The sequence below is a fragment of the Lactuca sativa genome, chromosome 5 (genome assembly GCF_002870075.4).
Source record: "Lactuca sativa cultivar Salinas chromosome 5, Lsat_Salinas_v11, whole genome shotgun sequence".
Lineage (NCBI taxonomy): Eukaryota > Viridiplantae > Streptophyta > Magnoliopsida > Asterales > Asteraceae > Lactuca > Lactuca sativa.
Genome location: NC_056627.2, coordinates 257876623 through 257901120, shown reverse-complemented (window position 1 = coordinate 257901120; position 24498 = coordinate 257876623). Strand labels below are relative to the sequence as shown.

Sequence of the window (24498 nt, the reverse complement as noted above, 5' to 3'; positions counted from 1 at the left end):
ATTGGCAACCGTGGATAGCTCCAGTATCACCAGCAATCTCGGCAAGAATTGGATTTCCTGCGTCAATTTCAAACCCAATTTCCGCTCCAATTTCAATAGTTTGAATGATCTCGTCTGCACACGAACTAGAACAGTCGGCACGAACATCATCACAATCACTTGTGTAGTTGTGTTAATGTTCAGATTCCTATTGAGATCCAGAGATGAAGGCACGCCAATATCAATCTCACCAATACCATTGTCCGTAGGGGGTTAGGGAGTATCAATTTGGGGTTCCATGGATTTGAACGTGAATAATGGGGATTATGATTTGGAGCAATTTGAATTTCTTTTTCTTTTTTTAATTTTTGGCTCACCACTGTCTGGGCCCAACCGAGAGTTACTTCTAACCTTTTGGGCTATGTAGGATGGTATATTCTGTGAAGGCCCAAAAGGGTTACAATCATTACCCAATTTGTTAAGTTGCGTTGTTGTCTTCTGTCCAATTATGCCTCCATTATTAATTAATTCAAGAACCACCGTGTCGTGTGTCTCTTGATGTAATCCTCCAGTTGTACTTGACTCTAGAATTTCAATAGTCGCTGTATTTTCGGGAATCATCGTATCATTATTGCATGAGTAAACTACCGCATTAATTTCTATTATGGGAGTCGAAGTTACCGCCGGTGATGGGCATATTTCCAACGAAGAACTTATTTCCGATGAGATTACAGGTTCTGTACACTTTTCTGGTGGTATCTCACCATCTTCAATATCGTTGTCATCTTGGTATCTCACCATCTTCAATATCGTTGTCGTCTTGACCCATCCAGGTATCTGAGATACCGTCTTCATCGTCGACATCGTCACCTTCGTCTGTATCGTTACCTTCTTCATTAGAGTCCACCTCAACCTTATCGAATGGAGCTGGATGGAATGGGGACCAATCATCAGTATATTCTACTATACCAATTGTATATTCTTTTCCATCCGCCATAACCATGATTTCCTCGTTTATCCATTTTTTTTGGGACGTTAGCACTCCTACCCTCCCTATGGAGTAGTCTTTTCTGGTTGGGATGTTGTCGAAGGGAGCTATTACTTTACCAAAACTTCCCGTAATCTTGGAGAAGTTTTCTTCATCAAACAGTCTCAACGGGAGACCAATAATTTTTATCCATGCTATTCTTTCATATGGTAGCTCCAATTGCTCCGCATGTTTCATCCATTTGAACCAATCTTGCCATATGTTTTTAGCTTCAAGGAATTCTCTAGCCATCACAGAACTTCCAAATCCCAGCGCTATGTTTAGACTTCCTAGGTATTTGACGTTTTCTTTGATGAACGTCGAAGCAGGTAAGTTCGCCATGTGATCCATGTTATGGGCCTCTCCAATTAATGTCTTCCCATTTATCCATGTTTTCATTGCCGTTTCAGATTTTAAAGTTATCGTACGAGTGAAAGTCATATTATCCCTTCGAGATTCCGACATAACCTGTGCAAAGGTACGTTTGTCTCTAAAGCCTACAGTAGGAGGGTATGACATGGGCATGTGTGTTGCGATGTTATTTCTATTGTTTTGATGTTGGGGGATGTTTTGGTGGGCAGCACGAAGTGATTTCCTCTTATGCTTGGATAGATTGATATTAAGTATAACATCTCTACATGTTGTTCCTTGTAGCCTTTCTTCCATCACTTTTTCATCTTCAACTCCTCTGAATCTTACAAATGCAAAGTTCTTCATTCTATAGTCTTTCTTCCTTCCCAGATACACATCAACTACTTGCCCGAATCTAGCAAAAAGTTTCCATAGTTCTGACTTCCTTACACCATTAGGGAACCCTACCACGTATAAGTTGGTAATCTCCATGTTTGTCGTCGTTATTTTTTTTTCGACGGACCTCCGTCCACCCTCCGGAGTTGGGGAGCATTCTTGCCTGTTGGTACCAAAAATATGTGATATAAAAATATATATAAATCTTAAGAAACATATATAAAACATATGGATAAAAAATTATTTATAAAAGAAACTAAGTTAATAAAAATGATTTCGTATAAAAAAGTTGTAGCAAAATAATTTTATAAAGAAAACTAAGTTTTAGAAAATATATGAAAACTAAACGAATTTTGAATTAAAGTCGTAATAAAACAAAAAAATACAGGTCAAAATGTAAAAAGAATAAAGAATCAAAGTCATAATAAAAAATAAAAAGTTGGGCTAAAACGAAAGAAAATCAAAAGTTAATTTCGTAAAGATTTTAATAAGTATAATTTATAAAAAGTAGTTTCTGTAAAATAAAAAATTAATTAATAAAGATAATTAAAAATAGAGAAATCTTAAAAATCATACATAATACATAGATACAAATTATTTATAAAAAAATTAATATTGTAAAAATAGTTTCTTATAAAAAAATTGTAAAAAAATAAATTTATAGAAAAAATCTAAGCTATAGAAAATATATAGAAAGAAAATTGTAAAAGAAAATTCTAATAAAAGTTTATACTAAATTCGTAATAAAAAAAATACATGTCAAAATGAAAAAGAAAAATTAAGGGACCATTTTCGTAAAAAGGAATAAAAGGCTGGGTTAAAATGATAAAAATTAAAAGTTAATTTTGGAAAGATTTTAAAAGAGTGCCGTTGAAACTGGGAGGTTCAACGGTCGGTGTATTGGCGCTTAATATTAACCTTCTTCGCTCATCCCGCTCGCTGCTCTCCAAACTCCGACGGAGACTCATCCCGATGTCTGTAATCCAAAGAATTTATCAAGGTCTTCGTAAAGTTTTCATTCTTATCATTTCCATTTTCCCTTTTATTTTTGTTCTCTAGGGTTTTCTCTAATTTAAGATGTTGAAATTTCCTCTGTAAGTATGTATTAGAAAAAATCGAAGCTTAGTTGCTGCTTTTATTTTAAATCCCTTTTTTTCTGATTGGGTTTCTTCTATCACCCTGTCTTTTTCTTCGTCTTTTCGTTTGTGTTTTTTTTCTTCTTCTGTACTTTTGTTGACCGTTTTACTATGGTTTTCTTCTTATTGGGTTTTTGTTTTTCTGTAAAATCTTGATTAAGCGTGTCTGGTAGTCTTATTTCAGAATGTGTTTCTGTGGTTTTTTTGTTCATTTGAAAATGTTTTGTGTGTTTGGATGGAAGAATCTATCACCTGATACTATTATATTTCCTATTTCTCTTCCACTGATCTACATTTTACTAATAAGATGATAACTCCGGTCAAAATCTTGGATCTTGTCATGGTTTTGAATGTGTTGATAATTCTCTTGCTATGGCGTTCAGCTGCCCTTAATTTGGAATGCATCCCTGTAAGATCATTAACAAGATTCTGGTCCAAATGTTCTACATCCATCTGTTTGATGAAATACCTGAGAAATCAGTTGAAACCCAGACTTCAAATTTGAACTGGTAACTTTGGTTAGGTTGAGATGATTATGTTGTGATTTTAACTTGTAACAAAATGGAGTTCAGGAAATGCTAAATCAGCTATTGCTATCTCTTTATCAGAAGTTACACAGGTGGATTGAACTTACCTAATTTTCCCCTATACATGTTCATATCACTCTATCTTTTTAATATTTTGATTTGTTAAACATGCAGACCCAGAGATTCTTTAGTTGTCAAAGCAGATAAGGAGGAAGCTGAAAGAAGTTGATCAAAATGGTAAATAAATTCTTTTGGTAGCAATTAACAATTTTAAACAGTACAAAATGCAACTGTAAAATTTTAACTAGACAATAGTACAATTCCTTTATGATATTTTGCATGCCATAAAATATTAATATATTTAATTGAAACAAATGTCATAGGAACCAACATCATTTTATTTCCTTGTTGTAAAGTGCAAATAAAATAAGAGTTCTATCAGATTTGTTCTTGAATCTTTACTTTAAGTCCTTACAACATCTGATGGATTCGATATTTAGCAAAACCTTTTTTTTTTCTTTTTCATCAAGACTTTCTGGATTTATGTCTATATCTATGATTGACCTGATAAAAAAATGCTTTCATTTAGCAAAGAATTCAATCTAAAGAGGAAGCTAGGGAAATGCTCAAATTTTATAGCCATCTGTAAGGTTTTTTTTTTTTTTTTTTTTTTACCTAATTTTACTGTGTGAAAGTTATACATTTATACATTGCAACCGGGATCCTGTATTGGAATTGTTGATCATGCATATTCATACTCTTTATGATGATACTCTTGCTTTGTCCCCCATTATATTGTCAAAGTTTTCTTAGAACTATTTGTTAAATTCGATGAAAAATCATGAAAAGTCTTTAGAGGTTTGTTTTGTGTTTTTAAAAGTGTATTTATAATGTTGGTATTAGTGTTACCTATATTTATTTTTAAAGATGCAAAGTTGATTAGAACTATTTGTTTTCATTGTTCCTATCTTTAATTAGGGTTCTAAATTGTATTTATTGAACATGCATGGAAGAAAACTTTAAGTGATCATCATAGTTCTTCACTACAAGTTAGTTTTCAGATAAAATCATTGTTTCTATCTTTAATTAGGGTTGTAAGTTGTATTTCTTTAAAGTGTATCATTTTCACCCAATCTAGCTAACTTATCAAGAACCACAAAACTTGGATTTCAAATGACAAGAGGATCCTTAACATGGATCAATTACCCCTGCTTCTTAATAATTTGTTGTTTGTACTAAATTCTTCTTGTTGTTGTGTATTATTAGTTAAATACTGCTATGGGCCTGACTACAAATTTGACTTATAAAAAAAACATGAACATCTGATTAAATCAAGAAAACCCTAATGATTTCTAGAGATTCCCCAAGGCATCAATTCCAGATTTCACAAAAAGATAATGTGCTCTCCTTCCACCCATGTAACAACCAAGGGACAAAAATGACCAGTGTACCCTTCTAACAGAAATAAAAACCCAAAATGCCTAAATTACCCTTGCATTACTTTTATTTGAAGTTCAGCTTCGGTATGATTCTGGCCCAAAGACCTCCAAAGCATATGATTCTGCCAGTTTCGTCTTGTTTCTTTTGTGACAACATGTTAACATTAAAGTTTTTCTTATCAATGCATTTTTCTTTGAAAAATAAAGCCAATTTTATCAATGCACTTCTTTGTTCGTTCGTTTAAAACCTCGTAAACTTTCAAAAAATTTCCAATAAAACAATTTTTTTAATTTAAAAAATCTACCGGTTAAAACATTGCACTTTGAATTTTCTTTTTGAAAAATCAACCCATTTATAGCATTTCAATTTTTACTTTTCTTAACTTTAAAATATCTTTACATTTTTTTTTCTTATCTTGTCATTTTATTTTGGAAAATCCACTGATTTTAGCATATTTCCCTTTGAAAGATAACCCAATTGCATTTTACTTTAAAATATCTTTACATTTTTTTCTTATCATTGCATTTTTCAATTTTCTTTTTGTTAAAACCCTGTCACATTCTAAGTTTTATTTATAGCATAAGCACTTTTCTCTTTGAAAAATCAACCCATTTATAGGATTGCACTTTTTAGTTTCTTTGTGACAATGCTTTAACTTTAAAAAATATTCACATTTTTTTTTCATTTATTTGTTTGTTATAATTCTATCACATCATTGCTCTTTGAAAAATCTACCACTATAACCAGGTAGATTTTGCAAAGTATAATGTCCTGATAAAGATTTGAAAGTATAATGCTATAATTGGGAAGACTTTTTTTCAAAGTCAAATGCCTTATTAAGAAAAAAAAACAAAGTAAAAGCATAATGTATTCTCTTTATTGGTTGCTTTATTTTGTATTTCAAGGAAACCATGTTATGTTGTTTTGGACAATAGAAAGCTTTGATGGAGTTGTATATGGTGTTTGATTATCTTTCTTTTTAGCATTGGTCTTGTGGTTTTCAAGAATTTTTGGTAAATAGCAACGTTTGTTTCATTTATTTGTTTATTTTCGCATATCCTATTTTCATTTATTCACATTACAACATTGTACTTTAAGAAACATTATTGTTGTGTAGGATCTATGATCTTATGCAAGTATTGTGTTGCTAATTGGCTGTTGAACTATAAATCAAGTTGTGCTTACTTTGCTAAAAAAAATAACTTCATTGTGTGGTCCATATGTTTTCTTTAATTTGAAAGATTATTGTTTTAATGCAGTTACTTTTCTGGTTTTGCTAGAATACTTTTGGATGATCATTCTGGAAAGTATTATAAGATTAAATGCATGAAATCTTGTCTGATTACATGTAAATTCTGCAATATTGTAAGATTAAGGGAACAACAATCTGGCAAGATTTCAAGTGAATTTGAAGTTTAAAAAAGGAACCAAATAAGATGAGCAATATTTATTTTCAACTTGGGGCATTCCGAGAATCAAACTCGGGACCTCTCGCACCCGAAGCGAGAATCATACCACTAGACCAAACGCCCATGTGGCTTCATATGGTAGGAGTTTCTACTTTATGGAAGTAATAAATGAATGTATGAAACATTTTACTTTTTTCTATAATCATTGTTCTTGATTTTTTTAGCTATAAAATTGAGAATAGTTGTTGCAGCCAACAAAACAACAACCAAATCCAACTAGTAAAGTGGTAAGAGGAGGTAAAATGTAGACAATCATACGAATGTAAAATACCTCCACCCAGGAAGTGAGGAATTCAAGATTCAAACTTATGTGTGTCCGATTAAATTGATGTGACCAAATAAACATGTTGATAGAAGTTGGTTATTGGGGGTCGGGTTGTCATTTTTTTGAAAACAATCTATAATGTATCTTTGCTAATACCATCGAACATATCTTTATCAATCAATATATGACATTAGAATATCATTCATAAATTGATCACTCATATTTTTTGCACAAGTTGCTATTTACCAGTTTCATTGCTTAGAATGCACGATCAATGGAAGCAAGTAATGTCGTCTTTACTTCATTAAAACAATTTTGAGCTCTTAAAGTTGCATCGCTTGTTAAGTAGTGGAGCTTGATTCACCCTTTTGACCTATAGCCGTTAGGAACAAAATTGTTACTCGGCAATAATCAGTAAAATTTCTCATGTTCGCCCGTGGATGTGACTGATCACTCTAATCATATGAACCACGTTAAATGTTGTATTCTTTGTTTTTTGTTTGTATTATTAGTGTGTGTGTGTGTGTGTGAAACCATTGAATCATCTGTTGAAGTGATTAAACCCTTACATATCTATCACCGAATAAATTATATCAAATTTGTAGTGGTACAAGTAGTTAATTTGCGAGTTAAATATAATAACTTGTAAGTAGTTAACTTGTCTTTTTAAATTTGTTTTTTTCCCTTAAATATGGTTTATTGGTTTTAAAAATTAATATTTGGTAAAATCTAGCTGGAATGTATAAAATGACATATAAGATCGTATAGAAAAGTGTGTTTATTATAATTAGTAAAGGGTGTAATATGAAGAATTCTAAAAAAGTTCTATAAGCTAGTTGAAAAGCTATTTCTAGTAACTTTTTTAGAAAGCTTATAAACTATTTTTTGGTTTACAACCAAAAAAAAAATTTAATAAGTTAGTTGTGATGCGTCAAACAGAATCTTAATAAACAAATGATACATAAATTAAAAAAAAAAAAAAAAAAAAAAAAAAATAGTGAAAAAGACCCCATTTCAAACAACCATAACATTTGATTCTTCAGGAGTTTTGAGACTCGCCTTTTATGGACGACTGAAAGTAACTGACCTTTTGAAATGGTTTTTTGAAAAAATAAAAAGAAAAAAACACTTATTATATGTGTAAACTCATCATCACACCCTTGGGGTAAAGAGATTGCTTTTATAGATTTGTAATCAACTAAGCAATTGCTATTACCAGATTGTATTATGCTATCATAAATAGCCATCGAGATTATTATATTTAAGAAGTTTAAAGAATGGTGGGTCCCCAACTTTAGATCTAAGACTCATCAAAGATAAAAGGTTGTTAAAGACTATGTGTTAATTCTTTCTGGCCTTAACTGAAAGCGGGGGAGGCCCAGGTCTACGTTTTTTTGTATATTGAAGACTTATTAAAGATAATCTTTAAAAGGCTGTTAACATGTGTTACATTTTTTTGTATATTGAGAAGGAATTTTTTCATTTTTACAAAATTGTACATTGCTTTTGGTTGATTTTGAATGACTAAAAGCTTTGCTGATTGAAACGTGGGTTCATTGTTGAATCTGCTAAACGAATTCTACTCGTTTTTCTTTGGGTTTGATTACTCAAATGTAGTTATATTTTTATCCCTTTTTGTTTCTTTTACATATGGCTGCTAAAGTGCTAGAATATAGAAGAAGCATGTTACAAGAACCTTCAGGTTAGAAATTTATGATTACTAAAATGCATAAAAACATGATTATAATATTTCTTAGTAAAAAGTTAAAATAAAGAATGTACAGATAGTAGAACATCAGATTGAGGAACTTAAGAAATGAAAACAGTTGTTTTAAAAGAATGGGGCATTCCGAGAATCGAACTCGGGACCTCTCGCACCCAAAGCGAGAATCATACCACTAGACCAAATGCCCGTTCCTGTTGTTTCTAATAAGAAGTTTTTAAAGTATCTTGTTTATTGCAATAGAAAATTTGGAGAAACGTAGCAGAGTTTTTTTTCCTCGTTTAAAAAATGCAATTAACCAACTTCTCATTTTAATATTTCTAATTTAGTAATTTTCTATTACTTGACTTGCTATATTTCTTTTTTCGATGGTTAGAGTTTATCAGATAAAAAAAAAAAAAACTAATTTACCAGCTAATTGTATCAAATGACACTTAAATTATCAAAAAATAAAAATAACACCATATAGCCAGATTAGCATGTCATTGAAATTCTATAATCGAATAAGGGTTTAAGTCTTGGCCGAAACAATTTATTTAGGTAAAAGTTAAACAAACCCCCATAAATAATCATTGATGTAATAGAAATTTTTTAATAAACTTTAAAAATAAATTGCAAGTCCATAAATACTAGACAAAGTGCATAAAAGCGGTTTCCGAATCGTCTCAATTTCAAGGTAACTTTGCATTTCGTTACACTAGTGCTACTTATGATTTCAAAATTTTATAATGTACGGTTGGCCCTTATAATCGAGGAGATCATGACACTCCCTGCTCCTAAGAGTCTCCGCCACTGACGATGCCCCTTGGAACCCCACCGAGCGCATTGCCCCGAACCTTGTGCTCCTAAGATCAAATCAATTTATGCGAGTGTGTACTCATGCACCTCCCAAACTCATGGTATATCAGATTTTAGACTCAATTGATCTCGAGTTAATCCCCATCATACTAAAGTATTTAATAACACGAAAATTGCCAACTAAAATATACGAAAGGGTTTTAAATGTCATACTATAAAGATAAAGAAAGAAACCATTATGGTGGGTAATGGTCATTGATTATTAATTGAGAATATACATATACATGAGTTACACTAGAAAAAGTAATTATAGTTATTGTCAAGGTGATAAAACAATATATTTGATATGATTATGGAGATTGGCATAATCATGTACAATTAGCTGAAAAGTTCATGAACAAGCCAAAGCATGACAAATGTTTTTTTATCCAAGTGGGAGTTATGCTAAGCTAAAGCTACTAAGCTCGTGAATAGCCCTACCTGAAGCTTACAAAGTGTCCGAAATCCATCTTTGGTCCCCTTGAATGTAGATTTTATTGAGAATTGGAGGCTTTTCGGTATTATTTCAATTGTTCTTCAATAATATATTATATATAGATTGCATGAAATAAGGAATGTCTCTTGATCATGTTCTATCTTAGCTGGGAAATGTAAATCTCAGTTATTTAAGGTTTCTTATGAGAGTTGTATGTTATTCCTTTTAATAATGAAGCACTGCACGATAACACAAAAACTGTTTCAAAATTGATGGCTGCCTTACAAGCAAAAAATGCAAGGTATGGGGGCATTCCGAGAATTGAACTCGGGACCTCTCGCACCCTAAGCGAGAATCATACCACTAGACCAAATGCCCATTTTGTTAACCATGTCATTTCTATTTATTAGTAGTTTTCATTTGATTAGTTAATATATGCAATTTCTCCATGGACAATGCAGCACACAATAAAAATATCTGCTCGACGTTAGCACACATCTCTGAACTACCATAAATATTTAAGACAATATAACAATTTTAAATTATTTAATGTATTTATTCTTTTTTAGGGAGAAATCTCAAAAACAATTTTAGGAGTTTTTGAAAATGGAGATGTTTGAAGTTTGCTTATAATGGCGTTTATTAATTACTAGGTTATAATCCGTGGAAACCACTAGAGGTAAGTTCAAAATTTTATATAGAACAAAAAATTAATAAATGTAAAAAAGCATTTAACTATGGATGGTAAGTAAATACAACTTTATTTGATTTTAAAAAAAAATAAACTTAAAAGTTCAACAAAGATCATTTTTTGTCCAACACAACCAAGAAAATATCACCCATTTGCCCATTTTGCCCTCTAGCTATGAATCAATAAAGTCGGGGGCTTATCAGTACTAAGTGTTCTCTATCCTATGAAACTTTCCATTTTGGTTTGATAATTTTAAGAAATTCGCAAAATACCCTTCAACTATTTGTCCCCAATTAATTAGGTTTCAATTTGGTCATCCTTTTTTATTTTGTTTTTGATACAACATATGCAGTAAGGGTCCATGTGTAAACATAAATTGATAAATGGTCCATATGCAAGTAAAAGAAGGTGGAGAGTTGAAACACAAGAAAAATAGATTGTAATTTTCTCATCCATTGATGTCTATAGATAAAGAAGAAGTTATGGGTCGATCAAACGGGTAAATCTTTTCCTGTGTCCTCACTCTATATAAACTTATTCACTCTCTTTACCTTTTTGTTTTTAGTAAGAATGACAATGTTGTCCAAAAAATCAAAATGATCAATGGAACCACAATAAAACCTCTATTTTTTCTTTTTTTGGTGTTTCATATTAATATAAGTTTTCTTTTTTTGTTACTTTTTAAAATGTCGAAATGATCAAATAGAACAAAAATTCTCAAAATGGTCAAATTGACAAAAAAAAAATGTTAAAATTGTTATTTTTTCCAAAAATAATTAAAAATGAATAAAAAATTTCAAATTTAACAAAATGACCAAATCTCTAAAATGGTCAATTTTTATATTTATTTAATTAACCAGAAACCATTTCTTTAAATTTATTTAAAACATGGACATCATCAGTAAGATTTTTTTCCCTATACTAAAACTGAAAAAACAAAAAAAAAAAACAAAAAAAAAACAAAAAACAAAAGTAAGATGCTATTATATGAAAAAAAAAAAAAAAGGTAAAAATGACCAAAAAGGTAAAAAGAATCGATTTCACTAAAAAAAACTTTTACTTTATGTTAGGATTCATTAGATAAAGTACGTTGCTATTTATTTAACATATGTGATTTAATTGGTCCAAATTAAGAATAAAAAAATTAAAAAACAAATGTACAATAATTTGCTAACCCTATAAACTCTGTATCTTTTCTATGATTTAATATTACTACTAACTAATTTGCGAGTTCCTAAAGCAATAACTATAAAAACCTAAAGTTTGTAAACAAAAACCATATATATCATAACCTTTGGCAATTTGTGAAATATAGACAGACCAAATAAAAGGTAGGTGATAGGATATCATATGGTACACACATGTAAATGTATGACAATGATGGTTACTGTAAAAACCATCGAATGTAAATTGTCCAAGTAGATGTGTATTGTACATGAAATGACAATATACTTTCAAACTATAGTTCACAAGAGTAAAAATGTAAAGTTTTCAATTAACTATGAAAAGATAATTAAGGGGCATTAGAAAAACCAAATAGAAAGTTTTTAACCTGAAAAGTGAATTACAACTTCTATTTAGATAAGTAAAAACTAAGAGCCAACTATTGAAAAAAATTTCCAACAGACGTCAGACTTATTATAACAACCATGCACAATAGTACCTTAAAATGTTGTAAAGATAAACAACAAAATTCAAACTATGTAGATAAATAAAAACTAAGAGCCAACTATTGAAAAGATTTCCCAACAGACGTCAGACTTATTATAAAACCATGCACATTAGTACCTTAAAATGTTGTAAAGATAAATAACAAAATTCAAACTATGTAGATAAATAAAAACTAAGAGCCAACAATTGAAAATATTTTCCAGCAGACTTATTATAACAACCATGCACAGTAGTCCCTTAAAATGTTGTAACAATCTCAAAATATGGAGTAATCACATGTTATAAGAACCATACACAAATTAAAAAAGGTATAATGGGATTTTTTTAGAAAAAACAGTTATTTGTTAGACATGACAAAAAAAAGTCAATTAAAGGGGAAGAGCTCGGGTGGGGCCCGTCTGATGATATTGACAATTATGGTCCGATCGGGGCTCGATGTCGGGCGGGGGCCGATGGGTGCTGGGCAATGGCACATTGTATGTTAGATATGTATAGTATGTGGTGTTTTGGGTAACTCGTTAAGCTTCATGCTTATGGTTTTCAGTTTATGTTTTGGGTACTTCCAAATCAAAGGGGAAGAGCTCGGGGTGATCGCATCGCACACACCATAATGTTCTGCATTATATTTGACTATTATGTATTTGGATGTTTTGATCATACTCTTATTCTATTATGCTTTTATGAACACATCTTCAATTATGGTTTTACTATTCTGTAATTAAAATGATTTTTTGTCTTAATTTTTGGGACGTTACACTCTCGGTCTGAAAAAGGTAGTTAAACATGACACTACTCCAAATATCAGCTTTACCGGTCATCTATACATTGAAAAATGACCAAACTCAACTACAATTCAAAATGAAAGAATCATTGTTCCCCCAGCTGAAGACTCACCTTAAAAATCCGTCGTGTTGCCTGTCTCTTTCTGCAACCCCTAGGTCAAAATTTAGTCAAAGTCAAAAAGTCAACCAAGTTGACTCTGCTAAGTACGCCTAATGTACTCAGCTTGTACGCTTAGCACACTCAAGATCCAAGATCGGGGCTCCCATCGCGTACGCGTGGCTAGGAAGTGCTCAATACTAAAAACCTTAACTTCTTAACTCATTAAGACATTATAATCCATGCATGGAAGAAAACCAATGACCAAGATTGCATTTTTATGACCTTAGACACTCCAAAACATCTAGAAGACAATCCATTTGGGTCTAGAGCATGCTATACTCAAGAACATCATTGATTGGAAAGAAAAACACATTATAACATCATACAAGATAGATCTAACCAAATAAGCCTCAAGGTATAAACTTTATACTTTTTAGAGATGTAGGAAGGTGAAAAACTTTCATATCAAAAGGTTGCTCCAAGCTTCCAAGATATTCTCCTTTCCTTAATCCTTCCTTTGTGAACACCAAAACACACACTAATGGCTCAAGGATGCTCAAAAATGGATTAGGGTTAGCTAGGGTCGAATATGGATGTGGAGGCTAAAGAATGAAGAGGTTTCAAAGAAATAAGGATGTTTAAATAGGGTCCAAACCCTAAAAATTAGGGTTTGACCCTGGCCACGTACGCTCAACGTACGCATATAACCTCCAATTTTCATTAAAATGCCTTTGGGACCAAATTTGCAAACAATTTTCATATCAAGGGTCAAAATGTAAAATACCTGAAAATCAAGATGTTACAAATATCATGAAATGTCTCGAAAAGAAGTAAAATACATGATTTTAAGCCTAAATGAAATGCGAGGATATGGAATAAAAGTGCAAAACGGGGGCTTTAAATGCACCTAACAAATCTCATCAATCTTAAACCTTTCTTGTCCCTAAGAAAAAACAAAACAAAAATACAAACCGGAGAGAGGAAAAGAAGACAGTAAAATTTTAAATCCTAACTTTTGGAAAGTAATTCATTAAACAAAAACAACGAGATCTAACCCAAACAACCTTATTATACCACATAGTCAAGAATATACCTTGTCGCGCCTTGAGTTTACTTGGCTTATCCCCACATAAATATATAACATTATAAACAAGAATTTTAACCTCTCTCTAACACAACTCAACAAAATCAAATGTTACAACACTTTTTCATGTTCACCGATAATGAGTTGGCAAATGGAAAAAAAATATATGGTCTTAATTCCATGAAAACGTTTTGTATATTTAATAATAATTGAATTTATTATCTCGTGATATCTCAACCTTCAATCCTAAATATTAATCGTTAGTCATTTGCTTTTCTGAAAACATTATGGATCTTTAATTATAAATATTATCTATATACTCTTTTGTCAACAATAAATAATTCGTTATTCGTTCATAATACTAAGTATCAGATTGTTTAAATATCAAGTCTGAAATTCAACACTTGGCGGTGCGTACCTTGCTTGTGTGTGGATATCGCTAGAAGGGAGCTTCTTTGGTCCCTTTGGAATTAAGGATGTATACCCTACAAGAAATGTACATGAGATATTGTTCCTTAAAGGTTGCATGTAGGTTCATGATATCCATCCTTCTGGGGATTTATTATGGAGATTTCAAAATACTTTCCCTTTATAGAAAGTTTTAGTACTTTCATGATGTTGCATATATTAACATTTACGAAATTATGATATCTATATCGTAATATAAGACACTAAGTAGCAAATTTTAGTGCCAATTTGATTTAACTAACAAATGAATGCCAATCATGCTCAGCATCACTTGGACATGTTCCATGTCTAAAATGTTTTAAAAGCAAGAAGATTCCAAATTGAACGCAAAAGACTACTTAATATTTTATAAAACAATGTGTGATATTGTGTGACACCCGTGTTCCAGATTGGTCAAGCTTACTTGTATGTTGTATCAAGGACCGAAGATGGAGTTTTGGAGGAAGCTCTTTGCCATGACGTGACAATAATTATTTTGATCGCGTGATTTTTGGACCATCACAGCGTGGCCAGGGAAGGCCACGACGTTGCATTTGTTCATGCCTAAGCCCATGACTCTTTTAGAATTCCTTTCATATTTAAACCCCTCTAACTCATTTTTAGGGTTCCTTATCAGCCTCCATCACCCTCAAGTTTCAGAAACCCTAACCCGAATTATTCCTTGTGTGCGGTCAGTCCACTTTGGAGACTTTGGTTGCTTGTGAAGAAATAAGAAGTATTGAAAAATATTATGGTGCTTCTTAGCTGAAGTATAGAGCTCTTTTGGGCATCTTTATACCTTTGTAAGTGTCCAAGTTCCTTGCATTATGACTTTTGGTGGTTAGATCTTGAATATTATCCCATGTTCCTCATGTTTGAGAAAGTTTGGAGGGAAGGAACTCATAAATTTGGCAACTTTATGACTCTCCTGAGACCCTAGAGCATCATAGGTTGTGAATATAGTATTTGGTAGAAGTTCTTGTCATTTGCTTAAGTTTTGGTCTTTAAAGCTCAATTTTGGACCAAAATGGATCTTAAACATGTATTGGACATATATGTCTATAAAGCTTCCACCTTTATGATAGATTTGGTGTTATAAACCCTTCTGGAGTGGTTAGGTTAAAGACTTTTTAAGATTGAAGACTTAACGGTTAAGACATTATGGATTTTGGCTTTATTTAGACCTAGGATTTAAGATATTGATCTATTTAGGTGTCTTAATGGATAAAGTTTGAAACTTTATCCATTTAGACCAAAGTATGGACCAAATATGAGCTTTGGAGCTCTTGGAATCAAAGAAAACAACTTAATCCATTAAGCTTCTAAAAACCCAGTGCCTACGGCGTGGCCATAGGTTGCCATAACATGGCGACTGGGAATTTCCCGTATGTCTGGCTGGTTGTAGGCCACGATATGGCCAAGGAAGGCTATGACGTGACGGTCGGCTAAAGTCAACTTTGGCTGTTGACTTTGGTTGTTGACTTTTAGCATGGTTTGACTTTTGGTCAATCTTTATTTTTAGAAGGTCGACTTAGGGTTTTCCTTGTGTGGATTGTTAGGAGGTGTTTAACACCCATCTTTTGGTGTTGAGAGTTATTGGTTGTGATCAATGCGACATTGCATAGGGCTTTAATCAACATTGCGATTCAGGTGAGTCTCGTTACTATACTTGGAATTTATGTTATATAGGAAGGCCAGGGGTTGGTCCATGACATTTGTATGAAAGACCTAGAGGTGGCTCGTGACAAATTGTATTCAAGACCAGGGTCCATACCCTAGCAATTATATTTAGTATGTTAGTTATCTTTGTGATACTTACATGGAAGACCGGGAGGTAGCTCCTGACACTTGTCTATAAAACCCAGGGTTTTGGCCCTCGGCATGGCAAGGAAAGACCATGATACGACTTATGGCATAATGACAAGACTATGGTATGTGGTGTTTTGGGGGAACTCACTAAGCTTTTTGCTTACGGGTTTATGGTTATGGTTTCAGGTACTTCTGGTTCTAAATGGAAAGACACAGCATGACTGCACTGCATCCCTTAGAGTTTCCGCATTGACTGCTTATGATTTTTACTTTAATGTTTACATGATGTAATCACTTTGATTGATTTTGGAACAACTTATTTGTATGACTTATTGTTTTAAAAATGAAAATTTTACTATGAATTTTGGAAAGTTACATATTGATTGTTTGCTTTATAACCCACAATTTTATAGAAAAATTCATTTTTTACAATTAATTATTAGTGGGAACGAAAAGAATATTAAGTCCAGAAACAAAAGTGAATAAGTATGAAATAAATCATGAATGGAACACAAATAAGGTCTTAAGAAATGAATACTTTAAACTAGAAATTGTATGTAAACTGTTATATTAAGTTACTAACTATGTTGTGCTAAGCTGTTATATTTAGGCACAATTCAACATACTTATTGAAAAGTTATATTTCATAAAAATTATTCAAATGTTAGGAAAAATATTTGTTCGATCATTCAAGTATCCATCCTAAAGAGTGATCTAACAATAATTTCTCAGAAATGAATATTAAATAACAGTATCTGGCGTTTGTAGTCCAACGGTTAGGATAATTGCCTTCCAAGCAATAGACCCGGGTTCGACTCCCGGCAAACGCAATTTTAGATTTTCTTTCTTTATTTTTTTAAATGTTCAAATAAATCATAAAATAAGCCGCTAAAATTCAAATTTGAACCTTCTCGTTTGCCGCGATAATTCCAAATTTCCCCCAAAACTGTGATTCCATTTTTTGTTTCTCGTCTTCCTCGAAAAATCATGTTCCATTGCTGCATTTCCATTTGGTTTCACGAACTTCCTGCAGAATGTGGTTCTTCCTCCTTCTCTTAATCCGGTTAGAATCAGTCCCTTTTCATGTATGAGGTTTCGATTTTCTGCTACATTTGAATTGATTTACTTTCATCATTCTCCGTCGATAAAATTATGCTTGAAATTGAAAGATTATTTTCAAGTTTTAAATTGTTCGGGGGTTGTGAATTTGATAAATTTATTCTGATAACTATGTTGAATTCTATGTTTGATACTCCTTTAGTCGCATAATTAGGATGCTTTTGTATTTGGGTGATTGTGCATATCATATGTAAACATGTCACTCAAGTTCAGAAGGTATTTGCTCCTCTGAACGCTCGACCTGACCTATAAGGTCAAATTTATTACAGTAAGTCAGATTCTACATAACATGTCTTATCTACTCCCGTGTATACTAAAACCCTTTGACCCCATTTATAAACAACCTTTGATCCGGGCCCACAAACCCGATATGTCACCCAAGCATGACATACCTTGTCATCAAGCACCATAGCAACGACAATGAGGTCAAAGGGAAGATCAAGCTCCATAACTTAACAAATAATGTACAAGCATTCAAATATAGGTATGTAATGCATAACATGGTACATTAAATAATAACTTATAAAATGAAGTTAGTTAGTGTTTCCATAAATTATTCTAGTGCTTAAGGCATCAACATATAGTAGAAAAGGCATTGGAGGCTGTGTAATGAGAGTAAGATAGGCCTGGGTTGAAAGTAGGATAATACCCATGATGTGGTCTAAATATCTTGAGAAAGATCTTTATGATTTCTGCATATTTGCGAAAGTATCTGGCAGTGAGTGGAAGTGGAATTTCTTGACAAAGAGCAGCGTTTTACATTGGTAATTAGTAGGCAGTTTTTTTTTTTTTTTTTCCAAAGTCCTTAGTTGACTTTATGTTTATATCAAATTAAACAAATTATTTTATATAGAATGAGTTGATTTTGTTGAGGAAAAAGATTGGGGCATTCCGAGAATCGAACTCGGGACCTCTCGCACCCAAAGCGAGAATCATACCACTAGACCAAATGCCCTGTTGGTTACTTTTAGGTTTGTATTTTTATTTTTGTTTGTGTGATAAATACATGAAGTATTGCTGGTTTTTTACACTTTTGAGTTGTATTGTGTTTGTTAGTTATGATATGAAGGTTTTTTGTAAGGACTTGGAAGTGTCTTTGCTTTGTCACCATGTTCATTGTGTTGTTGCCAAAAGTAAATGCATTGTTGCGAGCTATTATATGGTCAGAATAGATGTGAGGGTAGATTACAGGCTTACACCTGACATTCCATGCTTTTATCATTTTATGTATGTCAACTTTGACTTTCTTATAATAAATCAAAGATATGTTAATTATCGTCTTCTTTTGAATTTTGGCATAGCGGTAAGGAGTGACTCTCTCAAATGAGAGGTCATGGGTTCAAGTCTCACTACGAGACATAGGTAATGTTTAGGAGTAGATAGTTTGCCGTTTCAAAAAAAAAGAAACACTATAGAGAAGGCAGTGAAAAAATTATAATAAAGTAAAATAAAAAAAGTTAAAAAGGTGTGGGGCATTCCGAGAATTGAACTCGGGACCTCTCGCACCCTAAGCGAGAATCATACCACTAGACCAAATGCCCATTTTTGTTTAGTGTACTGCATTTATAGTCATTTACTTTCTGCAGTGAGTTAATTATATAGATGCAGTAAGTACATAACAGAAATAAAAATAAGTGGTAGCAGAAAGATATCTTATTCTGGTAGGCAGCTGCATATTATATTTTCACCAAGTACGTTGGTGCCAAAAAACATCTATTCTGTATATTTACATTACATATTTGCTTACTCTGGTAAATGAAGTTACATATGCTTTTTATGAAGTTGCGTCTTTTTATAGTTAATGCATAATTATCAGGCTGAAGTAAATGCAGATGAGTACAATTTACTGATATAGAATCTTTTCAGATCTGCAAGCACATGTTTGTTTGGCTTGGGCATATAATATAATATAACATTTAATTTAGGAGGCAGAGTTATTTCTCCATGTCCTTAATTGACTTTACTTTACAAGAGATGAACATTATCATATTAAACAAAATATTGGCACTTAATTCTATTCATTTTATATATAAAATATGTTGAAAAAAGGGGCATTCCGAGAATCGAACTCGGGACCTCTCGCACCCAAAGCGAGAATCATACCACTAGACCAAATGCCCACTTGCTTGAATATGAGTTTACTGACATTACATTGTCCAAAGTATGTGAGTGACAACCAGTGAAGTGAAATTTATGGTTCTTTCACATGAAGTTTAGAGTTTTATGTTTTATAGCTTAAGTGTATGGGTCACCAGAATTCAAGGCTACAGGCTACAGTTTGTGAATCAATCTTTGCTTATATTACCTTTGCAAAAGCAAAATGCATATCAGCATATCCATTTCTAACAGTGAAAGATTGCATATTCTGAGCAGATACTGATATAAAACTTCACTCATCTACCAGTTTCTATTCTACCCAAAAAGTATAAGACATTTGAGGACCTGGGGCTTAAAGATTTTAAGCATTGGTGAGTTGTTACTTTACTTGCATATATAATATATTTTTTAGTTTCTCATCCAGTTGCCTTACATATTATATAGCACCATTTTGAGAGATGGTGAATGCTCACTCATCAAGACATCGTCCTTTATGTTTTTTTTTTTTTGATTTAAGATGCCAATTATTCCTCATATTTCTTTGAGGACTTCTATCAAACACCTTGTGTGCAAGATAAGATGCGGACGTAATTCATTTGTAAAGGGATCCCGTTTACCATTCACAACCCAGAACCAATGACAAATCAATTCAAACAACCAGGACTTGAATTTGCCTTTGATACCTGGATTTCGGAAGACTTCCCAGAATCGCATCCCATGATCCATGATTGTTGTAATCTGTAATCTGTATTCTGTAATTAGATTAGAACATGTTATTGCTGCATTGAGAATACGGAGTACCTTGTGAAAACCGTACCCAATACACACACCCAAGAACTCTTACAAAACGGCTCCATTTATCGAAAAATCCCTCCACCTTTCTGATACCAATTTGTCAATGGGGAAACGTGTAAACCAATGTGTGTAGAACGAAGTCAAAGTCAACTTTCGCTTTGACTAATTTAAAAAATACCCCTGGACTATAGTTTTAAGCCATGGGTGTAATAAAGCTAAATGGAAAGTGTTACACTTCTAGAACTTGTTACGTTAGTTTTTTGATCGCCAATTTTTTTTCTTTATTTAACACCTAAACTTATCATTTGGTAAGGAATGTAACACTTTTAATACTCTATTTTTTTTTTATTTTTTTCTCGAATTTAATTTAATTATTTTATTTTAATAAACAAACATTTTTTATTTAATACTATATAAAATATATTTTTTCTATTTTTTTTGTAATTTAATTTAATTATTTTATTTTAATAAATAAACATTTTTATTTAATATTAAATAATATATATATTTTTAATATTACACAAACATTTTTTTTATTTAATTAATATGACATATTTTTTTTAACGACAAACACTTCATATTAAATAAAAGCGGTTACAATAACTTAAAGCATGATTTAATACTACTTAAGACTTAAAACATGATTTATAATTATTTTTTATACCTTAGAATCATTATAATAATTAAAAAATTTAATCATAATATCCTTAAGTCTATGATAATGAAATATGAACTTCTAAATTATTGGAATGATGCCCTCTTGACAAACAAAAATATTCATCTTCAACTTTCTTTATGGAATGTATATTTTGATTGTTTAGTTTTTGTTGTTGTTGATTATTATTATGTTGTAGATTGAAGATATTTTAGATATATTATCATTGATATTTTGATGTTTAAAAAGTACATATAAGATATTTTAATGTTTAAAAAGGATATATATGATATTTTGAAATTTTATAAAGGGTAATTATGATATTTAGAAATTAAGTTGGATAAATATTATATTTTGATGTTTAAAAATGACATATATAAAATTCTTTCTATTTTATACAACTCACTTTTAATTTAAAAAAAAATAGCTTTATTCAGTTGTTGATAAACTTTGCTCTTGGACAAAGTTTATGGTAAAGATTTTTAAGCATTACAAGCGTGCTTACATTTTTACCCTTCAACAAGTTCACAATCCTTTAGAGGACCATTTCAAAGATATAGGAGCGCATCCTCTCCTTTTGACTTTTGACTTTTGACTTTTCTTAAATATTGTTAGAAGTAATTCATACACTAACAAAACAGAAACAAGAAATGTTAAGAGTTGAGCTGTATAATGAGTTTTTTTATTATTTTTTTTAATATCGAAAATTTTGAATTCAAGTCTTTATTATTATATTTTTGTATTTGTAAGTATTCAACCATGCTAAGCTGAGAATATGTAATTTAGTGTAGGTTATATTTGAAATGATGTAAACGAGTTTGAAATGGTTGTTTTTTTTATTTATGTAATAGTATATTAATCTATGATTTATGATGTTTAGATAATTAGATACGTGTTTTAAATTAATTATATGATATTAAATATTTAAAATAATATAACTAGCTGTAAGAATATTTGTTACAGAGGATGGTGTTTTAACTTTTAACTAAATTTTAGTGATAATTTATTTTTAATATTTTCAAATCATTTTACATATTAATTTGAATTTATTGTTATAAACTTACAGAAAAAACATCTAACGTTGTAAATTAATAAGTGTTTGTAGATCATTGATTGCAAGATTAATATTGTTTTACTTTCTCTATCTTATATTGATTTTTTTTGGTTTCTTTGTTGCAACTTGCAAGTATTGGATTTGGATAGTTCCGCTTGCTTTAAGTTTATGGTAAATGTTATTGTAGTCCAACTAACTTTTTGATTTTGATTTAAATGGTCCTTGAACTCAATTTCTTGCTTTTTAGGGGTATAACGTCGATATTGACCTGCTTATTTGGTCATTAATTTCTTGCTTTTTAGGAGTATAACATCGATATTGACCTGCTTATTTGGTCATTATTACCTATTATATCTGATTACCATTACCACATACCCATTTTCTTAGATTTAGCTGATTACTCATCAAAGATGTGGCTACCTAATTGGATGTTACTGTTGTTTACAACTTGGTTCTTAAGCTTCTCGCTGATCCTTGTACTCTGAATCATTCAACCCACATAAATGCATCAAATCTTGTACTGTACAAGTGAATAACACCTTGTACTATATAAGTGATCTTATACAAGTATACCAGTGAATAACACAATATATGCCATGTCATCACTCTTATTATCTTATTGACAAATACTTAAACACTTGGTGTGCAGTTTTTTCCCCTCATACGACTACTATAATTCAATAGAACTATTTCCTTTGACATTTTGATGATCATATGATCGAAAAACCATTTCCTACCTTCATCATCGACAACAATTCGTAACATGAACATGCTACAAGAAGAAGATGGATTGGATTAAAAGAAAAACATAAAATTCAACTTTGAAATACAATTAAATCTAGATGACGGCAAAATCGCTAAAGAATTTCTACTCAAGCTTATTATCCTCTTCAATGGCAGTAACTTGCTTCCGGTGACCTCAACCGCTGACTCATCCACTGACTTGACGACGACATCCATTAGAGATTTCATGTTCATCTGATATCATCATTTTTGATTTCGTAGACTCCACCAACGACCAACAAAACGAGGACGTTGAATTGCAATGAAACGATATATCAATACACTAGGTGTGAAAGTTATGTTTTCATTTGGGTAAAATATGACCCTTTTCACCGTCTTCAAACTCTAACAACCACACAACACATTCTCACATTCTGTTACATTTTTGTTGGTTTCCGATGAGTACACAAACAAGGGAAGTCCCTTTTTTTTACTCCATTTTTACTAATGTTGCAACCATTGGTAAAAGGAGTCATTTTGATTTTGACAATCGAAGCTAAAATTTGCATTCAGTTTATCCTCTATCTTTTTTTTTTTTTCAATCTCTTGTTTTCTATGTGGAATCGTCACTTAATAAATCGGTGCAAAGAATTGCATTGAATATGAATGAGAAGATGATTTAGAGGTGAGGAACGAGATGGTCAAAAAGGGAAGGAGAAATGGATTTATAGAAGAATCAAAAGGGTTAGAAATATCTTGGTGGGGGTGAAAAATAAAGAAGTAATTGGAAAATGCAGATGGTAGTACCAGGGGAGATTGTGATGGTTGGCTACAGAGACGGTGGGGTGGTCGGAGAACACACATGCTTAAGGTTGTTGATGTCTTGAAACTTTAAAATTTTCCGAAGAAGCCAAATGGGGTGTTTGGCTTAGCTTTTCAAACCCCAAAACTCCTTTTTGGAAAAGTTACAAAAAGTCAGGATTTCCTGACTTTTCCAAAAAGTTCATTTTCCTTATATAAAAACTTCAAAAGTAGCTTCTAAAACTAGTTTGCCAAACATCTTTTGCTTTTTTTTCTTTTCCAAAAAGGACTTTTGGCTGTAAAAAGTTAAGACAAACACCCCCAAAGTGGGAGTATGGCCTACAATGGAGAGAGAGAGAGAGAGAGAGAGAGAGAGAGAGAGAGAGAGAGAGAGAGAGAATTCACTTTTTTTACCTATAAAACCAAACAAAAAAAAAGATTAATATTCTTTTTAACAGGTCAACTTAGACTTTATGGTTCTAAATGCCAAAAAATAATATGATGACCTTTTATTTTAAACCTAAAAGAAAGAATACGTTGAGCTACAATAACATTTATGTTTATTTTACTAATTTTAGGTGAAAGTTGCTATTTTGAGAGGAAGATATTAAATGTTGGAAAAATCATTTTATTAAGAACTGATTCGTGCAATGCTATGAAATCGTAAAGGTGTTTTCGTTTTATATAGCATAACATTTTTAAAACAGTCGTATAGCGTTTGTAGTCCAACGGTTAGGATAATTGCCTTCCAAGCAATAGACCCGGGTTCGACTCCCGGCAAACGCAGTGATTTTTTTCGCTTCACATACCTCGAAATAAGCCGCTCAAATTTTATTTTCAACCTTCTCGTTTGCCGCGTTTTCTTGTAGATTATTCGAAATTTTCTATTTTTGATTTTCATATTCCTCGAAAATTATGTTCCAATTTTGCCTTTCAATCAAACTTTTTTCAGAATTTGTCGTTGGAAGCCGTTTTGCTGCTCTCCATCCCTATCTTATTCCGGCTACAACCAAACAGCTCGCTATAAAAGGTTAGAATCAATTGCTTTTCATGTTTCAGGTTTCCGTTTCCTGTTACTCGTATT

The 24498-nt window shown here is 31.8% G+C and overlaps 3 long non-coding RNA genes and 8 other non-coding genes across 15 annotated transcripts in view; 5 read left to right on the top strand and 6 right to left on the bottom strand.

Moving 5' to 3' along the window:
• Window positions 1–2660: 2660 nt before the first annotated feature.
• Window positions 2661–6732, top strand: LOC128126295 (uncharacterized). Its single transcript, XR_008224088.1, has 3 exons — window positions 2661–3508; window positions 3591–3653; window positions 6137–6732. It is a non-coding gene; the product is annotated as an uncharacterized LOC128126295 (long non-coding RNA).
• Window positions 6317–6388, bottom strand: TRNAP-CGG (transfer RNA proline (anticodon CGG)). Its single transcript has one exon. It is a non-coding gene; the product is annotated as a tRNA-Pro (tRNA).
• A 1699-nt stretch (window positions 6733–8431) lies between the features above and the next one.
• TRNAP-UGG (transfer RNA proline (anticodon UGG)) lies at window positions 8432–8503 on the bottom strand. Its single transcript has one exon. It is a non-coding gene; the product is annotated as a tRNA-Pro (tRNA).
• Window positions 8504–9892: 1389 nt separating this feature from the next.
• TRNAP-AGG (transfer RNA proline (anticodon AGG)) lies at window positions 9893–9964 on the bottom strand. Its single transcript has one exon. It is a non-coding gene; the product is annotated as a tRNA-Pro (tRNA).
• A 6964-nt stretch (window positions 9965–16928) lies between these two features.
• Window positions 16929–17000, top strand: TRNAG-UCC (transfer RNA glycine (anticodon UCC)). Its single transcript has one exon. It is a non-coding gene; the product is annotated as a tRNA-Gly (tRNA).
• On the top strand, window positions 16957–20401 carry LOC122198305 (uncharacterized). The gene is made up of 3 exons (XR_006192795.1): window positions 16957–17233; window positions 19663–19757; window positions 19904–20401. It is a non-coding gene; the product is annotated as an uncharacterized LOC122198305 (long non-coding RNA).
• TRNAP-UGG (transfer RNA proline (anticodon UGG)) lies at window positions 18173–18244 on the bottom strand. Its single transcript has one exon. It is a non-coding gene; the product is annotated as a tRNA-Pro (tRNA).
• Window positions 18759–18830, bottom strand: TRNAP-AGG (transfer RNA proline (anticodon AGG)). The gene has a single exon. It is a non-coding gene; the product is annotated as a tRNA-Pro (tRNA).
• On the bottom strand, window positions 19338–19409 carry TRNAP-UGG (transfer RNA proline (anticodon UGG)). Its single transcript has one exon. It is a non-coding gene; the product is annotated as a tRNA-Pro (tRNA).
• Window positions 20402–24128: 3727 nt separating the features above from the next.
• On the top strand, window positions 24129–24200 carry TRNAG-UCC (transfer RNA glycine (anticodon UCC)). Its single transcript has one exon. It is a non-coding gene; the product is annotated as a tRNA-Gly (tRNA).
• A 9-nt stretch (window positions 24201–24209) lies between these two features.
• Window positions 24210–24498, top strand: part of LOC128134138 (uncharacterized) — a 17330-nt gene continuing 17041 nt past the window's right edge. For 4 of the 5 annotated variants that reach the window (XR_008232479.1, XR_008232480.1, XR_008232478.1 and 1 more), the window contains exon 1: window positions 24210–24498. This exon is cut by the window's right edge and continues 14586 nt beyond it. This is a non-coding gene — a long non-coding RNA (uncharacterized LOC128134138). The other variant, XR_008232477.1, reaches the window with a different exon arrangement.